The following is a 17,589-nucleotide window of genomic DNA, read 5'->3' as shown; positions in this document are numbered from 1 at the left end:
GCCCATGGCAGTGGCAACAATTAAATCTGCAATTAAGACACTTAAAGTGTTTAGGGCTGACAAGGAGTTAAAGTAAATGTTGATTCAGTTGTAAAGTTTTCAAAGCCGTAACTTTGCAGAAGGGTCTTGCACAACTACAGGGTTTTATTTATTTATGCATTGTTATTGTCTTTAAAATATTCTTTTTTTTCCCCAGAAAATTTCCAACCAGCACTGGGACCCTTACCAGGGGAGACTGGGAACAGGTCTGAATAATGCATTCAAGATAATTTCAAAAAAATCACCCTTTAACGAGTACCATATTCCCTCCAATTTTCCCTTATATATGATTCACCGTTTTGCAAATACTGATGTATAAAGAATGCATTGAATGTGGCAAAAGTTGAAGATAGCCCCTGTGGATAAGACCTAATGGACACCATCCTGAAATAATACATACAGCTCAGGCTCCAGACATGTGTCTTCAATTTAAAATAATTCAGCAATCATGTTCAACCAGAACCTGATTACACAAAATGGGACTTTTAAACTCCCAGACTTGGATCAAATTTTGAGGCCACAAAAAAAGAGGGGGGATATAATATGTGCCATGTTTATATATTCCAGATACTGTGATTAAATGACCCACACACAGATTTGACTGTTTCTTTGAGCTTATCAAGGCCCCTATTACCATTTTCTATCTGTAAATATTTGTCTCGCCTTTATGAGAACTGTGTGAAAGTCCAGGGCTGAGATGCAAAGGAATGAAGCTGAACATCAGTTGGGTTCCTCTGTCAGAATATTATGGCTTCTAAAGCACTGAACTGGGCCTCATTCTCCACTTTCTATGGAGACCCAGGAGGGAGGCAACAGGACTGCACAGATTTGGCTGTCCCTGGGGTGGCACTGGGGAGCCTGGCACATTGTGCCTGCTGTGGTCCCCAGCAGATGCTCCATTCCCCTTGGATGTTTTTATAATTTATTTTTTATTGAAGTATAGTCAATTTACAATATTGTGCTAGTTTCAGGTGCACAGCAAAATGATTCAGTTATACTATATATAAAACAGATAAGCAACAATGATTTACTGTATAACATAGGGAGCAATATTCAGTGTCTTGTAATAACCTATAATGGAAAATAATCTGAAAAATATATGTATCTCCCCTCGGATCTTTTTTTTTTCTAACATCTTTATTGGAGTATAATTGCTTTAAAATGGTGTGTTAGTTTCTGCTTTATAATAAAGTGAAACAGTTATACATATACATATGTTCCCATATCTCTTCCCTCTTGCGTCTCCCTCCCTCCCACCCTCCCCATCCCACCCCTCCAGGTGGTCACAAACCACCGAGTTGATCTCCGGATCTTTTACTTTGTTGATGGCTGTCTTCCTTCCCTCCCTTATAACTATGACCGGTCTCCTTTCTCACAAGTAAGTTGGACCTTTCCCTGTATTGTGATTTCTGAAATGCTAAGAAATCCCCAAATACTTCTCCTTTGATAGACTGCCCAATACTTGAACTGCTACCATTATTAGGTACTTATTACTTCAAATTCCTTTGACCGGAAGAAACAGTGGATATAAAAGTGTTTGGTGAGTCCTAAGCAAGCCAGACAAAATACAAACACCCAACTCAATTTGAAATCCAGAGAAACAATTTTTAGCACATATATGTTCCAAATATTACATACGACATTCATATACTAAAAAATTATTTGTTGTTTAACTGAAATTCAAATTTAGCCATGTATCATGTATTTTTATTTGCTAAATTTGGCACCCCCTATCTAGTGACCACCAATGTATGGCATGTGGGTAACGGATCTCTTGGGTGGGAAGGATGGGAAAACTATATTGTAACATGGTCACCTCCACATCACTGGGAGAAGGGCGATGGGCCAGTCCATTTTACCCTTTATTAAAGTCTCAACCTTTGGAATTTGATGGTCTAAAAATTAAACATCATAAACCTGGGCACACTAGAAATAAAGGTTTTTGTTTGTGTGCTTTGTTTCTCAATAAGACGAACATATTTAGAATGGGTGATTTTCTTCTTAAATTGGTAATATTTCTACTTTTGCTTTTGTTTACAGGTCTTACGGGTATTTTATGAGTTAAAAGAGGAAAGCAGGGCCTTTTTGGGAACTGGCTGAGGGCAGAGTTCCTGTTACTGTAGACTCTGACTTCTAGGTCTGAATTGAGGGTGGAGGCAGGCAAACTGGTGGAAGGCGTGTGGGGTGGGAGCTGCTGGTGGTGACGGGGCATCCATAGATGGTTTGTCTCAAGAAGTCTGTTACTACAAATAAACTGACAAAATGTGCAAGTGATCTGCTTCCCCCGCCCTGTAAATTAGAGTGAATTTGATATTATCTCTTTAATAACTTCACTTCTAATCACCTGCATACCAGGTAGGAGAGAAAGGTAGTTTGCAAGTCAATGCCCTGAGAATTTCAGGTAAATTGACTAAGCCCCCAGCCATCTGTCATTCATGTGACCATCAGCTGTCATATGTGCTGGGGCAAAGGTTAGGCTGAGATTCACTGCTCTCAGATGATACTTCCTGGAGGGAAAACCCAGAGTTGAATTTTCTCAGCACTCCAAGATACAATTTCCTTCTTGTGATGGCCCCCCAATTTCCTACAGTTTATTAAACTCACAAATTCAAGAAGATAAGCTATCTTCCTTTCTTTCTCTTCCTTTCCTTCTTCCATGCTACAGTAAAGTTAATTTTTGGGGTCTACTCTGTGTCAACATGGCCTTGGTTTCTGCCCTTGAAGAGCTTCTAGTTCCAAAAAAAAGGAGGGGGGAACATTTTATGAGGAGATTGAAGATGAAGGACTTTGAAGGCAATTGAAAGTGTTGAGAGGAGTCAAGGAGGAGCTGAGTAGGGAAGAAAAAGGATAGTGCCATCATGGAATTAGAATGGGGTAAACACATTGATGGTAGGTCCTATCTTTGGGTAGAAACTAGTGATAGCAATTATATAGGCCTGGAAATTTTGGCTGACTGTGAAGCTTTCAAAATATGTAGTCCTTGCTATCCCCCAGTGGATGGCAGTTATCTCTTTAAATCAACGATGGAAGGGCTACTTTGGGACACTGTTCTGAGCTCTCCCACCCCCGGGGGTCTTTTTTTCTGGAACAGTCATGTTTCAGGGGAAGGGGGAGAACAGCCTTCATTCTGTTATATTTAAAGGTCAATGTAACACTGTGAAGTGATGCGGACCGCATGTAGACATCGCTGGGTCTTGGTTAGAGGATTCATTTCATTCTTTCTTATGTGAGCATTCGTGGTTTACAGGTTTTCCTCTCTCTGTTTAGACTGTAAGTCTCTTGAAGGCAAAAATAACATCCCATTGTTTCTACCCTCTAACAGCACTTTTTAGTGTCTGACCCACCTTAGGGATGGGTCAGACACTAAAATGTTTGGATGAATAAAGGAACTGAAAAACGTTTCTTTTGCTCAATTAAAAATATTTCTAACTAGTTTCTACTGACATATTATAGATAATATATCCTAAGAAACAGTCTCCTCAAATTATGGCTTCAACAATGGATCAAAAATCAATTTCCAAATGAGTTTTTTGGTAGAAGGCACTACACACACACACACACACACACGCACTCTACAATAATTTTAAAAAGTCACCTGTGAATTTAAAAACTATAGAATAACAATAGATAATCCATACTTAGTTATGATATGTTTCTAAGGCCAAGGACAGCTTGAATTAATGAAACATGCAGATCATCTTCAAATCACACAAGCTCCAAGACCTCTTCTTTTGCTCCAAAAGCTGATGATAAGTGAAAAGCTTTCTGATTTGTGAGTTTTGACTCCTCTTATTTTGCATATTCCTTCTTTTGGTGAAAGCAGACAGGTCATGGACAATGTGGTATTCCATCAAATCTAAAAGGCCATTGGTTGTAAGACATGGAGTTGTTTTTGGTACCCCTAAGAAAGAAAAAGCCAATGCCATGGAAACATCCTGAATTCAGAGACATTAAGTGTTGAAAAATGCATGTCTTAGAATCTATGAAATACAGATAATTCTGCCTAATGCTTGGCCCAGAGCTTTGCATGCTATAGGTGGTCATTAAACATTTGTTGAATGAGTGGGTAAACAAAGATGACAGGAAGAAATCCTTGGGTTTTATGATGCCTACAATCAGCCTCTGAGAACAGTGGACTAGATCTCTTCTTGAGGTTTTAAGTAATCACTGAATAAAGGCAGAAGTCTGCTCTCTGATTGCTAAAAATAAAACAAAACACAAACAAAAAACTAGGTTGCAGATTGCATCCTGCAAAACTACCCCCAGAACAGTTAGACCTCCTGTGTTTTTCAAATAAGAAGAGTGAGTTTTCCATCCCCCACACCCCGTCCCTGTCAAAAGGGATTTTTCTCTGAACAGTCAAAGAAGGGATCGTTTGTACAGGAATCACACTGAAGTGTGTAAGAATGTGTGAATGAGTGTATGTAAGTTAAGGAAGGCAGGTTGATATAAATACATAACAGAGAATAAAAAATTCCCTAAAAAAAGCTTGCTGGGTTTAATTTAACATATACATCAGAAAGCAGCACACACTCATGACTGAACCCACAGGTCTCAGGATTGCAACTTGCACCTGTGCCTCCTCTCCGTGATAAATATGGGCAATATTAATGTCATCTTCTAAGTCCCCAGAAATATAGCTGACTCTGTCCGACAGAGCTGGTCACACTGCGGCAGGTAAACCATCTCTGGATCAGAACTCCATGTACACACAATCTTCCGAACATCTGCAAAGTCTAGGGGCACAGAGTGACAGATCCAGAATACTGCCATCACTTCCTAGCCTGTCTTACTTGAGTTTGTTTTTTTTTTTTTCCCACCTGTAATAAAGATGTGTTCTCTGATATAAACCTTACGACTTGGCTTCTAGTTCTTTTCAGGGGTCCTGCAAGACAACAAAGAAGCCATTTCAATTAAGAATAGAATTCTCATTGTTTTGGAACAATGACCTGACTTCTGAAATACTCTTTTTTATTCTTACATGCTTGTGCTGTTTTCAGGAGAATACTGCACGAACCTTATTATTTGCATCCAGCAGAGTGTCAACCAAGGCCAGAGCTTAAGAATTTGATCATTGTTATAGGCCCTATAATGAAAGGATTTACTTAAAGGATTTAATCATTGTATGTGATTTGAGTGGGTATTTCCTGAGGGCCTGGCCCAGGTTTTTGAACCTAGTACCCTCTCAATTAATGTTTATTAAGTGAGTGAATAGATGAATGAATGAATGATGATGAGAGCACACACCTCCTGGTACTATAGTGCACCAATCAAGATTTTCAAGCATATCTAAATTTTTGTTTTCTGAAAGGCATGCTGAAGACTATGGATAAGTATTGTGCAAGAAAAGGGATTTGTGTTAAAAAATATTGAGGCATGGTGAATTTGACAGAGGTTTTCAAATTCTTTTGCTTGTGTTTCCCCCAAAGAATTTCGAGACTATGTACCCTTATCACACTTTTAGGTTGGTGTCTAAATTTTTTCATCACAAGTTGTAACAGTTACAAAGAATATAATTTCCAGCTTGTTTTAAATACTGACATTACAAAATAAAACCGTTTTAAATGTATCCACAGAATCTAGGTCCCACAGCAATTTGATACCTATCTTACCATTTTTTCAAAATATGGAAACTCTTGAAATGTTACATTTCTTTATTTCCATAAATGCATTATTTATTTTCTACTCTCCCTCCATAATTTCATCCTAATGGAATTATTTTTCTGCTTAAAAGTCTAGTTATTGAACATTTTATTTTACTTCTTTGCACCAAAAATATGTATATGATTTGAAATAAATATTTTAATTTATTGTGCCTTTAATGCTCTATATTAAAAATTCTACTATTGATATTTAACAAATGAAAATCTATTATAAACTTTGATTTAAATTATTAAACATGAAAGTAAAACTTACTGAATATTCACCTCAATGAGATGCAATAAGTTTTTGTTCAAATCAGAATTCAAGTAAGGTCTGTACATGGCAATTACATGGTTGCTATTTCTTTTAAGTCTCTTTCAGTCTTTAAATCTCAGGCTCTTTCTCTCCTGTTTCTCTCTCTCCAATTAATTAGAGATATCAGGATGTTTTACCCTGAATTTCCTATAAATTATTAGCTAAATCTAGAAGCTTGATAAGATTCGAGTTCAACTTTTTGACAACACTATTATATTTTAACCAATAATACTTCATTTGTGTACGTTTCTTAGACTATTTATTTATTTTTATTTCTGTGGCCGCACCACAGGCGGCTTGAGGTATCTTAGGTTCCCTATCCAGGGATTGAACCTGGGCCCCCTGCAGTGGAAGTGCAGAATCCTAACCACTGGACCGCCAGGGAATTCCCTGGGCTTTTTAAATTTGTCTGTATCTGCCTTTCTATCCAAGCTATGAGATGGGTAAACAAACATCTTTCTACCAAAAGGATGGGAGATAATGATGTCAAATAAAATTCAACTAGATGGGGGGGACCTTCAAGATGGTGGAGGAGTAAGACATGGAGATCACTTTCCTCCCCACACATACATCAGAAATACATCTACACGTGGAACAACTCCTACAAAACACCTACTGAACGCTGGCAAAGACCTCAGATCTCCCAAAAGGCAAGAAACTCCCCCACATACCTGGGTAGGGCAAAAGAAAAAAGAATAAACAGAGACAAAAGAATAGGGACAGGACCTGCACCTCTGGGATGGAGCCGTGAAGGAGGAACGGTTTTCACAAACTAGGAAGCCCTTTCGCAGGCAGAGACTGCGGGTGGCGGAGCGGGGAAGCTTCGGAGCCACGGAGGAGAGCGCAGCAACAGGGGTGCGGAGGGCAAAGTGGAGAGATTCCCGCACAGAGGATCAGTACCAACCAGCACTCATCAGCCCGAGAGGCTTATCTGCTCACCCACTGGGGCAGGCAGGGGCTGGGAGCTGAGGCTCGGGCTTAGGAGGTCAGATCCCAGGGAGAGGACTGGGGTTGGCTGAGTGAACACAGCCTGAAGGGGGCTACTGTGCCACAGCTAGCCGGGAGGGAGTCTGGGAAAAAGTCTGGAACTGCCTCAGAGGCAAGAGACCATTGTTTCGGGGTGTGTGAGGAGAGGGGATTCAGAGCACCGCCTAGAGGAGCTCCAGAGACGGGCACGAGCCGCTGCTATCAGCGCAGACACCAGAGATGGGCACGAGACGCTAAGGCTGCTACTGCAGCCACCAAGAAGCCTGTGTGCAAGCACAGGTCACTATCCACCCCTCCCCTCCTGGGAGCCGGTGCAGCCTGCCACTGCCAGGGTCCCGTGATCCAGGGACAACTTCCCTGGGAGAACACATAGTACGTCTGTCATGCTGGCCTCTGCCACCGCAGGCTCACCCCATATTCTGTACCCCTCCCTCCCCCTGGCCTGTGTGAGCCAGAGCCCCCTAATCAGCCGCTCCATTAAACCCCTCCTGTCTGAGCAAAGAACAGATGCCAGAGGATGACCTACATGAAGAGGCAGGGCCAAATCAAAAGCTGAATCCCAAGAGATGTGCGAACAAAGAAGAGAAAGGGAAATTTCTCTGGGCAGCTTCAGGAGCAGCGGATTAAATCTCCACAATCAACTTGATGTACCCTGCATCTGTGGAATACCTGAATAGACAACGAATCATCCCAAAACTGAGGTGGTGGACTTTGGGAGAAACAGTAGACTTGGGGTTTGCTTTCTGCATCTAATTTGTTTCTGGTTTTATGTTTATCTTAGTTTAGTATTTAGAGCTTATTATCACTGGTAGATTTGCTTATTGATTTGGTTGCTCTCTTCCTTTTATATATATATATATTTTTTTCTTTTTCTCTTTTTGTGTGTATGTGTATGCTTCTTTGTGTGATTTTGTCTGTATAGGTTTGCTTTTACCATTTGTCCTAGGGTTCTGTCTGCTCTTTTTTTTTTTTTTAGTATAGTTTTTAGTGCTCGTTATCATTGGTAGATTTGTTTATTGGTTTGGTTGCTCTCTTCTTTTTTTTTTTTTTTTACTTTTTACTTTTTTAATTTTAATAATATTTTTTTTATTTTTTATTTTAATAACTTCATTTTATTTTATTATTATTATTTTCTTTCTTTCTTTCTTTCTTTTTTCTCCCTTTTCTTCTGAGCTGTGTGGTGGACAGGGTCTTGGTGCTCCAGCCAGGTGTCAGGCCTGAGCTTCTGAGGTGGGAGAGCCAAGTTCAGGGCATTGGTCCACCAGAGACCTCCCGGCCCCATGTAATATCAGTCAGTGAGAGCACTCCCAGAGATCTCCATCTCAACGTTAAGACCCAGCTCCACTCAACGACCAGCAAGCTCCAGTGCTGGAAACCCCACACCAAACAACTAGCAAGACAGGAATACAACCGCACCCATTAGCAGAGAGGCTGCCTAAAATCATAATAAGTTCACAGACACCCCAAAACACACCACCGGGTGTGGTCCTGCCCACCAGAAAGACAAGATCCAGCCTCATCCACCAGAACACAGGCACTACTACCCTCCACCAGGAAGCCTACACAACCCACTGAACAAACCTTACCCATTGGGAACAGACACCAAAAACAACAGGAACTATGAACCTGTAGCCTGTGAAAAGGAGACCCCAAACACAGTACGTTAAGCACAAGGAGAAGACAGAGAAATACACAGCAGATGAAGGAGCAAGATAAAAAAACACACCAGACCTAACAGATGAAGAGGAAATAGGCAGTCTACCTGAAAAAGAATTCAGAGTAATGATAGTAAAGATGATCCAAAATCTTGGAAATAGAATGGAGAAAATACAAGAAACGTTTAACAAGGACCTAGAAGAACTAAAGAGAAAACAAACAATGATGAACAATACAATAAGTGAAATTAAAAATTCTCTAGAAGGAATCAATAGCAAAATAACTGAGGCAGAAGAACAGATAAGTGACCTGGAAGATAAGATAGTGGAAATAACTACCACAGAGCAGAATAAAGAAAAAAGAATGAAAAGAATTGAGGACAGTCTCAGAGACCTCATTAAATGCACCAACATTCGAATTATTGGGGTCCCAGAAGAAGAAGAGGAAAAAAAGGGACTGAGAAAATGTTTGAAGAGATTATAGCTGAAACCTTCCCTAATATGGGAAAGGAAATAGTCAATCAAGTCCAGAAAGCACAGAGAGTCCCATAGAGGATAAATCCAAGGAGAAACACGCCAAGACACATATTAATCAAACTATCAAAAATTAAATACAAAGAAAAAATATTAAAAGCAGCAAGGGAAAAGCAACAAATAACATACAAGGGAATCCCCATAAGGTTAACAGCTGATCTTTCAGCAGAAACTCTGCAAGCCAGAAGGGTGTGGCAGGACATATTTAAAGTGATGAAAGGGAAAAACCTACAATCAAGATTACTCTAACCAGCAAGGATCTCATTCAGATTTGACAGAGAAATTAAAATCTTTACAAACAAGCAAAAGCTAACAGAATTCAGCACCACCAAACCAGCTTGACAACAAATGCTAAGGGAACTTCTCTAGGCAGGAAACACAAGAGAAGGAAAAGACCTACAAAAACAAACCCAAAACAATTAAGAAAATGGTAATAGGAACATACATATTGATATTACCTTAAATGTTAATGGATTAAATGCTCCAACCAAAAGGCATAGACTGCCTGAATGGATAAGAAAACAAGACCCAATTCAGACCTAGGGACAAATATGGACTGAAAGTGAGGGGATGGAAAAAGATATTCCATGCAAACGGAAATCAAAAGAAAGCTGGAGTAGCAATTCTCATATCAGACAAAATAGACTTTAAAATTAAGACAATTACAAGAGACAAAGAAGGACACTACATAATGATCAAGGGATCAATACAAGAATAAGATATAACAGCTGTAAATATTTCTGTACCCAACATAGGAGCACCTCAACACATAAGGTAAATGCTAACGGCCATTAAAGGGGAAATCGACAGTAACACAATATAGTAGGGGACTTTAACACCCCACTTTCACCAATGGACAGATCATCCAAAATGAAAATAAATAAGGAAACACAAGCTTTAAATGATACATTAAACAAGATGGACTTAACTGATATTTATAGGACATTCCATCCAAAAACAACAGAATACACTTTCTTCTCAAGTGCTCATGGAACATTCTCCAGGATAGATCGTATCTTGGGTCACAAATCAAGCCTCAGTAAATTTAAGAAAATTGAAATCATATCAAGTATCTTTTCTGACCACAACGCTAGGAGACTAGCTATCAATTACAGGAAAAAATCTGTAAAACGTACACACACATGGAGGCTAAACAATACACTACTAAATAACCAAGAGATCACTGAAGAAATCAAAAAGGAAATCAAAATATACCTAGAAACAAATGACAATGAAAACATGACAACCCAAAACCTATGGGATGCAGCAAAAGCAGTTCTAAGATGGAAGTTTAAAAGCAATAAAATCCTACCTCAAGAAACAAGAAAACTCTCAAATAAACAACCTAAACTTACACCTAAAGCAATTAGAGAAAGAAGAACAAAAAAACCCCAAAGTTAGCAGAAGAAAAGAAATCATGAAGATCAGATCAGAAATAAATGAAAAAGAAATGAAGGAAACAATAGCAAAGATCAATAAAACTATAACCTGGTTCTTTGAGAAGATAAACAAAATTGATAAACCATTAGCCAGACTCATCAAGAAAAAAAGGGAGAAGACACAAATCAATAGAATTAGAAATGAAAAAGGAGAAGTAACAACTGACACTGAAGAAATACAAAGGATCATGAGGGATTACTACAAGCAACTATATGCCAATAAAATGGACACCCTGGAAGAAATGGACAAATTCTTAGAGAAACACAACCTTCTGAGACTGAACCAGGAAGAAATAGAAAATATAAACAGACCAATCACAAGCACTGAAATTGAGACTGTGATTAAAAATCTTCCAACAAACAAAAGCCCAGGACCAGATGGCTTCACAGGCGAATTCCATCAAACATTTAGAGAAGAGCTAACACCTATCCTTCTCAAACTCTTCTAAAATATAGCAGAGGGAGGAACACTCCCAAACTCATTCTACGAGGCCACCATCACCCTGATACCAAAACCAGACAAAGATGTCACAAAGAAAGAAAACTACAGGCCAATATCACTGATGAACATAGATGCAAAAATCCTCAACAAAATACTGGCAAACAAAATCCAACAGCACTTTAAAAGGATCATACACCATGACCAAGTGGGGTTTATCCCAGGAATGCAAGGATCCTTCAGTATACGCAAATTAATCAATGTGATAAACCATACTAACGAACTGAAGGATAAAAACCGTATGATCATCTCAATAGATGCAGAAAAAGCATTTGACAAAACTTAACACCTATTTATGATAAAAAAACTCTCCAGAAAGTAGGCATAGAGGGAACTTACCTCAACATAATAAAGGTCATATATGACAAACCCACAGCCAATATCATTCTCAATGGTGAAAAACTGAAACCATTTCCACTAAGATCAGGAACAAGACAAGGTTGCCCACTCTCACCACTATTCTTCAACATAGTTTTGGAAGTTTTAGCCACAACAATCAGAGAAGAAAAAGAAATAAAAGGAATCCAAATCGGAAAAGAAGAAGTAAAGCTGTCACTGTTTGCAGACGACATGATACTATACATAGAGAATCCTAAAGATGCTACCAGAAAACTACTAGAGCTAATCAATGAATTTAGTAAAGTAGCAGTATACAAAAATTAATGCTCAGAAATCTCTTGCATTCCTACACACAAATAATGAAAAATCTGAAAGGAAAATTAAGGAAACACTCCCATTTAGTACTGCAACAAAAAGAATAAAATACCTAGATATAAACCTACCTAAGGAGACAAAAGACCTGTATGCAGAAAACTATAAGACAATGATGAAAGAAATTAAAGATGATACAAACAGATGGAGAGATATACCATGTTCTTGGACTGGAAGAATCAACTTTGTGAAAATGACTATACTACCCAAAGCAATCTACAGATTCAATGCAATCCCTATCTAACTACCACTGGCATTTTTCACAGACTAGAACAAAAAAGTTCATAATTTGTATGGAAACACAAAAGACCCCGAATAGCCAAAGCAATCTTGAGAAAGAAAAACAGAGCTGGGGGAATCAGGCTCCCTGATTTCAGACTATACTACAAAGCTACAGTAATCAAGACAGTATGGGACTGGCACAGAAACAGAAATATATATCAGTGGAACAGGATAGAAAGCCCAGAGATAAACCCATGCACAAATGGTCACGTTATCTTTGATAAAGGAGGCAAGAATACACATTGGAGAAAAGACAGCCTCTTCAATAAGTGGTGCTGGGAAAACTGGACAGCTACACGTAAAAGAATGAAATTAGAACACTCCTTAACACCATACACAAAAATAAACTCAAAATGGATTAAAGACCTAAATATAAGGCCTGACACTATAAAACTCCTAGAGGAAAACATAGGCAGAACACTCTATGACATAAATCACAGCAAGATCCTTTTTGACCCACCTCCTAGAGAAATGGAAATAAAAACAAACATAAACAAATGGGACCTAATGAAACTTAAAAGCTTTTGCACAGCATAGTAAACATAAACAAGACGAAAGGACAACCCTCAGAATGGGAGAAAATATTTGCAAACGAAGCCACTGACAAAGGATTAATCTCCAAAATATACAAGCAGCTCATGCAGCTCAATAGCAAAAAAACAAACAACCCAGTCCAAAAATGGGCAGAAGACCTAAATAGACATTTTCCCAAAGATGATATACAGCCTGCCAACAAACACATGAAAGAACGCTCCACATCACTAATCATTAGAGAAATGCAAATCAAAACTACAATGAGGTATCACCTCACACCAGTCAGAATGGCCATCATCAAAAAATCTACAAACAATAAATGCTGGAGAGGGTGTGGAGAAAAGGGAACCCTCTTGCACTGCTGGTGGGAATGTGAAGTGATACAGCCACTATGGAGAACAGCATGGAGATTCCTTAAAAGATTAAAAATAAAACTACCATATGACCCAGCAATCCCACTATTGGGTATATGCCCTGAGAAAACCATAATTCAAAAAGAGTCATGTTCCACAATGTTCATTGCAGCTCTATTTACAATAGCCAGGACATGGAAGCAACCTAAGTATCCATCGACAGATGAATGGATAAAGAAGATGCAGCACACATATACAATGGAATATTACTCAGCCATAAAAAGAAACGAAATTGAGTTATCTGTAGTGAGGTGGATGGACCTAGAGTCTGTCATACAGAGTGAAGTAAGTCAGAAAGAGAAAAACAAATACCGTATGCTAACACATATATATGGAATCTAAAAAACAAAAAAGGTTCTGAAGAACCTAGGGACAGGACAGGAATAAAGACACGGACGTAGAGAATGGACTTGAGGACACAGGGAGGGGGAAGGGTAAGCTGGGACAAAGTGAGAGAGTGGCATGGACATATATACACTACCAAATGTAAAACAGATAGCTAGTGGGAAGCAGCCACATAGCACAGGGAGATCAGCTCGGTGCTTTGTGACCACCTAGAGGGGTGGGATAGGGAGGGTGGGAGGGAGATGCAAGAGGGAGGGGATATGGGGATATATGTATACATATAACTGATTCACTTTGTTATACAGCAGAAACTAACCATTGTAAAGCAGTTATACTCCAATAAAGATGTTTTTAAAAAAAAGATTCAACTAGATGTTGGAGCAGGGAGGATGCTGTTTGAAACTCAAGGGATTCACTGGGGCATGTCCCAGTATTTCTTTGCCCAATAATCCCTGACAATGGGAACTGAGGCAACCCAGTAAAGGTGAGGTTATCAAGTTTTCAGATCATCTAGGCTGAAAGTTTGGTAATCCCATCAGATAAAGAACCTCTCCAAGGGGGTTGCTTGCAGAGGATAGGGGAACATGGAAAGGGTGGTGGAAGCGGCTGCTGTGATTGCCAAGCTGGGCTTCCTGACCAACTACAAGAAGTGGGGATTGAGGTTTGGATTCTCTATTCTACATCTATCTGTATATATCCCCAAATCTGATAAGTAAAGAAGCATTGGTCTTTAATAGTACAATGAATGGTGGCATTGCCATCCCAAGTCCCATAGAAGAGTAGTACTGGGGGGTGGAGTGGCATGTAAAACATACCTGGGTGGGCATGGGCTCATTTTCTTGAATCTCCTCGACAGCTTGAATGTCTGGCATGTCTGTTGCTCTAAATGCACACATCTCCCAAGACAAGTGTTGATTCTTATTCTTGTATAACTGAACCCCTTAAGAAGAGCAGGAGACGCAAGAGGGAGGAGATATGGGGATATATATATATGTATAGCTGATTCACTTTGTTATAAAGAAGAAACTAACACACCATTGTAAAGCAATTATACTCCAATAGATGTTTAAAAAAACAAACAAACAAACAAAAACAATAAAACCAATAACAACAATAAAAAAAGAAGAGCAGAAACATTTCCTGGACTGTAATCTGATAGATACTCTATCTCTATGGGTTTCCTAAGTCATGTTGCTTGGTTGTTTCCTTTGTATCCCTTCCTCCACACATTCTTCCTCCCCTTCAGGTCTTTGGTGGCTACTCCCTAAATTTTCAAAAGAAAATTTGAAGATTACTATTTTAATAAGGCTTGCTATACTTTTAGCCAAGAGTTCTTCCTCTCCTGCTAGTTCTTCCTTATAACAGTTTAAAAGTCCATTTTCGGGGCTTCCCTGGTGGCGCAGTGGTTGGGAGTCCGCCTGCCCATGCAGGGGACGCGGGTTCGTGCCCCGGTCTAGGAAGATCCCATGTGCTGCTGAGTGGCTGGGCCCGTGAGCCATGGCCGCTGAGCCTGCGCGTCCGGAGCCTGTGCTCCGCAACAGGAGAGGCCACAACAGTGAGAGGCCCGCATAACGAAAAAAAAAAAAATCCATTCTCCAAATTGCACAAGAGATCACAGAACCTACAGAGAGTATCAGTGTGTGGATGCATAATGTAAACACATTTTTCAACTATGTGGATAAAATGTTTTGTACCAAGAGGAAGATAAAGAATTAAGAGTGGAAAGGGAGATGGGGTTATAAAGGGAGTGAAGTGAAAAGGGATGGAAGAAATCCGTGGTTACAACTAGTAGATGATCATTATTCCTTAGATCCACTTCCTTGACAGATATTTAAATGCTTTCCATTTCTGACTTCATGGGAAGGGCTGAGTTTCCTGGGGCATCATCACACTACTGTTCTGGTGTTTCCAGCAGCATGGTCAGGTCAAGGATAGACATTCAGGAGGCCACCTGATGGTTCTAATTTAAAGTGCTCAAGACTAGCTCTCCCATGCTGCCCGGGATTCTTCACCATACTTGGCCTCACTGCCTGAAATTCCATGATAGGAAATTACCCTTTGGTAGTATCAGCATCCTGTCTTATAATGAGAGCTGGATTGCAGTGAAATCTCACAGCTGCCTATGCCTTCCCTCCTAGGGCAAGGTGAGACCCAGCGCTAGAAGAGTGGAAAAGTTGGAGGTAATTTGGAGTATGATCACTTCTTGCCAGGCCATGTCAGGACTGGGCCCATTGTGGACTGTGTCAAAGCATGAAAGCCCTGGGTGGAAGGCAGGGCTACTCAAGAGACAGAGGTCTCTGCACTTCTAATAGGGTTGAGCCCCACCAGCTCTGGGCAGATGTTCTGGACTGGAGGGTTTAGGGCATGGATCATCTTCTCAGTGATGTGAGACAGAGTTTGCTTAGCTTTTGAATGAGCTAATTAAATAAAATAAATAAGCCAAGAATCCAGTAAAATGCCAAAAAGTTGAGGATACTGAAATCTAGTATCACAAGATTTTCCCAGTATGACAAACACTGTTATTTCATAGAAGAAAGGACATTTCTTGACCTTTCCTCTTGCCCTTGATAAAAATAAAAGAGCAAGTCTATAATCATTGAATAATTGACATTTCTTCCCAAGAAAAAACATTCACAAATTTATAATCTCTCTCTCTCTCTCTCTCTCTCTCTCACACACACACACACACACACACACACATTATATCACTGCCCTTATTTTTCTGGGTCCATAAAAGCTTTATTATCAACTGGCAATTGGAAATAACTGGCCTAGAGCATACAGTTATCACTTAGAATTTCTGAATATATCCCATGATATGATGTATAAGTATGTCAGAGTTATGCATATGAAATGTATCTCATATATAGTACTTAGGTACTATCTCCCAGGAGTTTCCTTAGTAAAATCACTACTGCCTTTTAATATGGTAATACTACAAAATGTGTTATTATAAATCACCAAAGAAAATCATGGTTCATTATTCAATCCTAACTCACAATATTCATAATATTTGATTCACAATATTCTGATGCTGCTTCAATACTGTAGGGAAGTCAGGTTCAGTTGAAACTGAGTAAGGGAACAAAGGTAGCTGCAAACCTCATTCCATCTGGGCTTACTGTGAAACCCTGGAATAGGGAAAGCTAGTCCCATGCTAGGTGATAGGCCAGTGCAGGCTGTGTGGTCCCCCATCTCTTGGTAAGGAGGGTTTCAGGCCCCAGGGCCTATTCTTCTGTGGCTGAGCAGGGGTTGAAAGAGATTGCCTTTTCTAACAGCTGGCTATATTTTGGGGAGTGGCAGAAATGAAGTTGAGCAAGTCAGGAGGGGCAGGATCATAGAAGGTCTTATGTTGCAAAGTAACGTTTTGGGGCATTATTCTGTAAGCAAAGGGGCAGTTCAAAGAAGCCTTAGAACAGAGGAACAGCATGGTTAAATGGGGACTCTAAAGCAAAACTACCTGGGTTTAGGGGGCTTCCCTGGTGGCGCAGTGGTTGAGGGTCCGCCTGCTGATGCAGGGGACACGGGTTCGTGCCCCGGTCCGGGAGGATCCCATGTGCCGCGGAGCGTCTGGGCCCATGGGCCATGGCCGCTGAGCCTGCGCGTCTGGAGCCTGTGCTCCGCAACGGGAGAGGCCACAGCAGTGAGAGGCCCGCGTACCGCTAAAAAAAAAAAAAAAAAAAACTACCTGGGTTTGAATCCTAGCTCTGCTGCTTAGTACTGTGTGACCTTGGACAAGTTACTTAACCTCTCTGTGAGTCAGTTTCCTCATATGAAATGAGGATAATAGCAACAAGTCCTAGTGTATGAATCTTTTATGAGGATTAAATGGGATAAAATGTAAAGTACTTAGAAAAGTGCTTGCCCCCCTGTAACAATGTTGTTTTATTGGAAGGAATTTAAGGACAGGATAACATGATATGACTAGCTCTTTGACAAGCCATTTCATGTTTCTGAGCCTCAGTTTCTTCCTTTACAAATGAAGAGATTAAGTCAGATGCTCTAAGTCCTCCCCACTGCTCTGTTATTCTCTGCCTGTAGTTGCAATGCAGTGACAGATTTGCATTTGAACTTTAAAATAGGCCTCAGTCCTTACCCCCACCCATTTGAAAGCAGGAGACTGACAGCCTAAATGGAACGAAAGCTCTTTAAGCAAAAAAGCTCACCTGACTGTCAAGACTTCTCACTCTCCT

This window comes from Mesoplodon densirostris, chromosome 9, assembly GCF_025265405.1.
Source record: "Mesoplodon densirostris isolate mMesDen1 chromosome 9, mMesDen1 primary haplotype, whole genome shotgun sequence".
Classification (NCBI taxonomy): Eukaryota; Metazoa; Chordata; class Mammalia; order Artiodactyla; family Ziphiidae; genus Mesoplodon; species Mesoplodon densirostris.
The sequence above is the reverse complement of the archived record's forward strand: the minus strand, read 5'-3'. Positions refer to the sequence as shown.